At 38.0% G+C, this 6,957-nt stretch overlaps 1 pseudogene; it reads right to left on the bottom strand.

The window, feature by feature from the left end:
- Positions 1 to 5,580: 5,580 nt before the first annotated feature.
- Positions 5,581 to 6,739, bottom strand: LOC101335197 (SH3 domain-binding protein 5 pseudogene; annotated as a pseudogene).
- Between the last annotated feature and the right edge of the window lie 218 nt (positions 6,740 to 6,957).

The raw sequence follows: 6,957 nt of genomic DNA, 5'->3' as shown, positions 1-6,957 counted from the left end.
CAAGTCAACAAAAGATTCACAGAGTATTGCTAGCCTTTGAACTGAGCCTTGAAAAATCATTAGGAGTTTTCAAGTCTGATGAGTTCTATGGGCTCACATAAAGTGGTTACTAAGTCATTCCATGAGAGATCTTGAAATGATTATTAGCAGCTTAGCATGTGAAAAGGGCCCAAAGCTGGAGAAAGACTAACACTGAAGAATTCCACTCAATTCTGCATGACTAGAACTTGAGGGTTGGATAGTGATGGTGGCAGTTAGCAGAAAAATGGTGAGAAATAAGACGAGAGAGAAAAACTTGAGTATGATGGGTGTTAAAGGCCATGGTAGCAAGTTTGGCCTTCATTTTGTAGGAAGCGGATAGCCATTTAAATGTTTTAAACTGAATTCTGGTTGCATCATAGAGAATGGTTTGGAAAGGGACAAGACTTGGAGGCATGGAAGCCAGGAAGCCAGGAGACTATTGCAGTGATCTAGGTGAGAGCCAGGGAGGAGGAATGGAGAGGGGAGATAATGAGCTCACTACTATCTGTGTTACATATTACCTCTGCTTCTAGCCATACTCCTTCTTCTTTTCTCATTCATAACTATAATCCATGAGGCTACTCCCTTTCCAATAATTTATTTTATTATTTTTAATATTTAACTGGCAATCATATTTCTATTTCACTCTCAAAGTAATTCCTATCACAATACTTCTTTTCAAATACCCAACTTCACTGAAATAAGATTCTTGTTTATATTTTGCTAAATTTTAAATATTTTAACTATCTAACTTTAAATAATGTTCAGTCACATTGAACAACACAGATTTTATAAAGAATTTTATGAAGTGGATGCCTCACAAATATATTCCAACTATGGTGAGGCTTAATTTTATCAATATATTTTTAGTCCTGCAATATGAATACAATTAGTTTTTCTCTCTCTCAGTCACACATATATTTCACATAGAGGATATTCCAAAGTCATCTTACAATATGAACCATAGAAATAAATTAATTTGATGGAAGAATCAGATTGTACTCAAAAGAGAAACAATAAATGACACAAAGAAGGGGGAAAAAAGCTTTCATTTTTTAATAATGTCATTTATCAACTCATTAATTATATTAATAACTTAAATTTGTAAGAGACTACAATTTTAAATGGTTTCACGTTCATTTTCCAATTTTAATTAAAAGAAGAACAGTTGTAAAAATGTAGTTAATAATGTGACATTATGGGTCTTAATGTGGAGTTAATATCCATTATTTTCAGGATTCTTTAATTTTTTTAATTATTAGAGTGACACTTGCTGAGTACCTACTATGTGTTTATGTTTATTTTAAATGCACTGGTAAACAGTAATGGATTTATACAAAGTCCTCTCCTTAATTATCTTATAATTCTATTTTCCCACTGGGGAAATACAAATGGTTGAATAAACATATCATTTAGTGTTAGCAAGGACAATAGTGTGAATATCTAGAGACACACTTTTTATTAAGTTTGGGATTTTGAGTCTAGAAAAGGTCTAGATTTATATTATAGCTTTTCATTTCTAAGCAATGCCTTGAAAAAATAATCCTCCACAATTTTAAGGGAACTGCTTTAATTTTAGTGTATAATATTGTCAAGAGAGAGTTTTACTATATTACATTATATACGACAATGTATTTTATTTCTAAACTAATAACATTCTAAACTAATAACACTAAACATTATGCTTAGTGGAAATATTAGCTTTCATATTGCAGACAGAACTTGTTCTGTTCAGGAACTGATTAACCAGGTATGGTTTTCTTATGAACTTTTATTGCCTTAATTCTAGCCATATTCCTAATTCTTATTAATTCTACTACCAGATGGATGAAAAAGAGAAAAGTTTTAAGAAGTCGGTTGTATTGCATGCCTTTCCAATTTTTTCTTATATTTTTACTCTAAACAATGCATATTCCAGTGAGGAGTGAAAGGATTTGTGAGCATATGGGTCCTCATCTGCTGCCACCTGTGAAAATCTGCATTAATCTTTAAATTCTTTCCCTGTTTCCCGAAAAACATTGACAAAGTTAATCATACACAAAGTTAATTAGAATTTAGTTCTACTAAAATATCTCATCATCTTCAGCAATTCTCTGTACCGCCGGAAGATGCAGTTTAGACAGAATGACTGCACTGATGCTTATCGAAGTAATTGAAAAATGGGAGGGGGTTATTTTAAATTTAATCATTTTTAAGCTCCAACTGTGGAGTATGTTATGAATTGAATTGTGTAACACAACAAGATATGCTGAAGCTGTAACCTCCAGTACCTATGAATGTGACCTTATTTGGAAATAGGGTCTTTGCAGATATAATCAAGTAAATATTCAATCATTAGGGTGGGCCCTATCAATATGACTGGTGTCTTTATAAGAAGAAGAGGGGAGACACAGACATAGACATACAGGGAGAATGTTATATGAAGATAGAGACAGTAATGGGAGTGATAGAGCTGAAAGACAAGGGTTTTCAGGACCCGTGGATTGCTGGCCACGAGCAGAAGGCAAGGAAGGATTCTACCCAGAGTACCAGAGGGAGCATGGCCCTGTTGACAGCTTAATTTCAGGCTTACAGCTTCCAGAAGGGTAAGAGGATAAATTTCTGTTGCTTTAAGCCATCTGGTTTGTGTACTTTGTTAAAATAGCCACACAAAACTAATATAGAGCGTAAGCACATTATTTTCTTCAAGAGAATAAAGAGCATACAGGCATGTAACTCCAAGTTTACAGGGTTGGATGGGGCCAAGAGGTAGGTGCTTAATAGTGGTCAGTAACTCTGTGCTTCTAAGACATAGTCTGGTTCAAGTAAAGGAATGATTGTTGTTTTCTAATTAGCTGCAAGGAGGTGGATGCTCCTTTTTTTCCTGACTCACTTTTTTTTAAGTAAAGTTTTCACTTTAAGATAATTGTAGATTCACATCAATCAAAACTTTTGGATACTACTGTATTTCCCTGGATTTCATAAAGTAAGAGATCAAAGAGTTAAGCAAAAAGATAAATCTGATCTCATTATGTGAGACTCTTAAATTTAAAATAATGATTAAAGAGGAGTGAATGTTATCACAAATGGAGTTATGACTGATTATGAATAATAATATGAAGGAAGAAAAAAGCACCCAAAGCAATCACTGAAACTGTAAATGAAGCTTTCTCTTGAACCTAGATTTGTAAAGTGCCATGATTGTATCAAAGAAGACTTTGAGAAGAGTTTTTAGGCAGGTGATGGCCAAAATGAACTGAATTTGGGGAAAAGGATATAATATTGATGGGTGACAAGAAGATCTTATTGTTAAAGCTCTCTTCTGCTCTTTCAACACTAATCATCATTGAAGAGGATTTTAAAATGTCACTAAAAGTAATTGAAAGAAATGTGTGTATAAGGTGAGAAAGGATTTACCTGCTCTGAACAAATCTGTCAGTGAAATCACCAAACTTCACTTTTTATCAGGAATCATGGGGAAATATATAGATGTTGCCAACTTTTAGAGTATAATTGATTAAAGCAGTGATATTTAGCCTAGAACATAAAAAGAAGGCATAACAGTTTTTAAAAACCTTGGAATTTGGGATGACATCAGAAAATGGCAGAGTAGGAAGCTCCAGGCTCTTGTTCTCCCACAGAAATAATTATTTAAAAAAAAAAAACTAAGTACTGGCTAAAATAACTTCATAGGAGTCCTAAAAAATAAATGATGATCAGATATATGATATATGATTTCATATGATATCAGATAAATGATTTACAAATGTTGTCTTTTCACTATTATAATGTCATTTGATGCACAAAAGCTTTTAATTTTAATGAAGTCTAGTTTATTTCTTTTACTGATTGCATGTGCTTTAAGTGTCTTTGTCACCTATAGCAACAATAAATTTTAAAGTGCAATTTCTAGTCACATTATCACCAATCTTCACTCTAGAGGCTTATTTACCTAAGTTCCTATTACTTAATACATCATACCCAGCCTTCAACAAAAAATTACAAAGCATATTGAGAGGCAAGTAAAAAACATGGTCTGAAGAGGCAAAGCAACATCAGAAGTAGATTCAGATAGGGCAGAGACATTGAAATTATCATACTGAGAATTTTAAATACTTATGATTAAAATGTTAATGGCTGTAATGGAAAAAATAGAAAGCATGAAAGAACAGATGGATAATGTAAGCAGAGACATATAAAATCTAAGAGAGAATCCATAGGAAATGCCATAAATCAAAAACACTGTAACAGAAATGAATAATGCCTTTGTTGAGCTCATCAGGAGACTGGAAATAGCTGAGGAAATAATCAGTGTGCTTTAAGATATGTCAATAGAAATTTCCTAAACTGAAATACAAATAAAAAAATAATTGAGAAACAGAACATCCAAGACATATGGAACAACTTTAAAAGATATGACATATGCATAATTAGAATGCCAAAATGAGAAGAGAGAATATAGCAGAGGAAGTATTTGACATAATTGTAACTAAAATTAATGATAGACACCAAACTGAAGACCAAGAAGTCTCAGAGAACACCAAGAAGAACAAATACCAAAAGTACCAGACATAGATATATCTTATTCAAAACTCAGAAAAGCAAATACAAAGAGAACAACTTGAAAGAGGTTGGCTGGGGTGAGGGTGAGGAGGAGACATGATATTTCTATAGAGACAAGAATTACAGAAGCCTTCTCATTAGAGACCAAGAAAGCAAGAAGAGAGAGTACAATAAAATATTTAAAGTGTTGAAAGAAATAAACTACTAAACAAGAATTCAATATCCTAGTTCTGTGGAAAATGCCAATGGTAATTTGATAGGCATTGCATTGAATCTGTAGATTGCCTTGGGTAGTATACTCATTTTAACAATATTGATTCTTCCAATCCAAGAACGAGTTATATCTTGCTATCTGTTTGTGTCATCTTCTGTTTCTTTCATCAGTGTCTCATAGCTCTCAATGTCACTGAAACTTCATTAGTGCAGTTTAGAGGAAATGCTTAAGATTTGGCATACAGTAAGTCCCCTACATATGATCCTTCAAGTTGCGAACTTTCAAAGATGAGAATGTGCGTTTGCATGTCCAGTCACCTAAGTTAGTTCACGTGTCTGGCGTACATTGTCATATGCATGCATCCTCTACAAGTGGTTGTGGTTTTGTGTACTTTACAGTACTGTATAGAGTACAGTAGTATCTTTATTTCAAGCCAAGGATGTCTGGAAGCAAGCGTAAAAGCAGCAGTGATATAGCTGGTACTGTACTGTACTTTTCAAGATACTGTAGTGTAAAGATTAAAAATGTTCTCTTTATTTTTTGTGTTTGTTTTTTATGTATTATTTGTGTGAAAAGTCTAAATCTATTACAGTACAGTACTACATAGCCAATTGTGTTAGTTGGGTACCTAGGCTCACTTTATCGGACTTATGAACAAATTGGACTTACAAACTGTGCTCTTGGAAGGGAACTGGTTGGTATGTAGGGGACTTACATACATATTAAGTGATAAGAGGCACAATGTTTTCCATACAGTTTCATGTATAAATATCGATATGCACTTGGGCCAGAGCTGTGATGGATCAGCCGATATGCACCATTTTTTTGTCAGGGATGATACCGTCTCTGCCCTTTGAGCACTGGAGGGACAGTTGCCCCATGCATTTCATCCTCCAAGGCACTGCCCTCGCGGGGAGGGGCTGCTTTGGATCTTGCCATGGCACTGCTCGCTGACGTCCCGGTTGTTGGCTTTGTCACTCATTTTATTTCCTGCCCCTTTTGCCCTGTCATCTCACTCTACCTCACACTTGGGGAAAGAGGTCCTGCTGCATTCGCCCAGCACCGGGAACATCATCACGAACTCTGACGGACACGGAGCCGGGCAGGTCCAGGCTGCCGGACCTCACAGCCGTGGGGATCTGGTCAGTGGTCGGGTATCTCAGACTGGGTCCTGAGCTGAAGCTGGACACAGACTGGGTTTCCAAGTCATTTTCAGACACAGAGGTGCTACATTTGTCATCTTGAGAAGCCTCGGAGGCCACAGAAATGGCATCCAGCTCGGGCTTGCTCCCCGACAGGTTCTCTGTGGTCGCGCTGCCACCTTTGGCCCTGATGCCACGGCTGCGAGGCCCTAGTCGCACTGGCGTGCTGCTGCTCGTGCATCATGTCCGAGATCGTCTCCAGGTTCCTCAGGGCCATCTTGTATTTGCCCTTCACCATGACAGCTTGGCCTACAGGTCGTCCACTATCTTCCCGAGTTTGTCCTCCAGCTGCCACATGCGGTCCATGGCCATGTTGTACCTGGTCGCAGGCTCCTTGTGCAGTCTTGGTCAGCTCCGCCTCCATGACCCTCTGCGTGGCTGATTCAGCATCTCCTGCGAGGCCGAGTCGAACTGCCACTTGCCATCCTCCAGCAGGCACTGCTCGGCCACGGGGATAGTCTCCGTGGCGGCTCAGGAGGTCCTGCGCGGTTCTCAGAGCTTCCAGCTGAGCCAGCCTCGCCGCCCTCCACACCTCCCAGTAGGGCTTCGGATCTTCCACGGCTTTGCGAGTTTTCTTCACCAGCTTGTCCGGTTTCACCGTCGCTTCTACCAGAACAGAGCAGAACTTGTGACAGATGTCCTCAAGTTCATTTTCGCGTCTGTTGATATCATCTGTGGATTGATTGAATGTCATTAGTTCTCCCTGGATCCGGGGTTCACCTTCCTCCTCCTCCTGCCCCAGCTCCATCCCTTCCTTCTCTTCCTCAGAGTACGAGTCCCCCTTTGGAGGGACCGCGGTGAGTGGTGGCCGTGGGCTCCGCCCCACCCGGCGCTATCAGGAGGCACTGCTGGCTTGTGTAGTTTTAAAGAACAGCAAGAACCACAGGGCCAAAAAATAGTAAGCAAAACAAGAGAGTCAGGAAAGGAAGATGGACAGACATATAAGAACGAGATTACGTAGAACTTCACAAGCCATAA

The sequence above is a fragment of the Tursiops truncatus genome, chromosome X (assembly GCF_011762595.2).
Source record: "Tursiops truncatus isolate mTurTru1 chromosome X, mTurTru1.mat.Y, whole genome shotgun sequence".
NCBI lineage: Eukaryota > Metazoa > Chordata > Mammalia > Artiodactyla > Delphinidae > Tursiops > Tursiops truncatus.
This window is presented reverse-complemented; position numbering and strand designations above follow the sequence as displayed.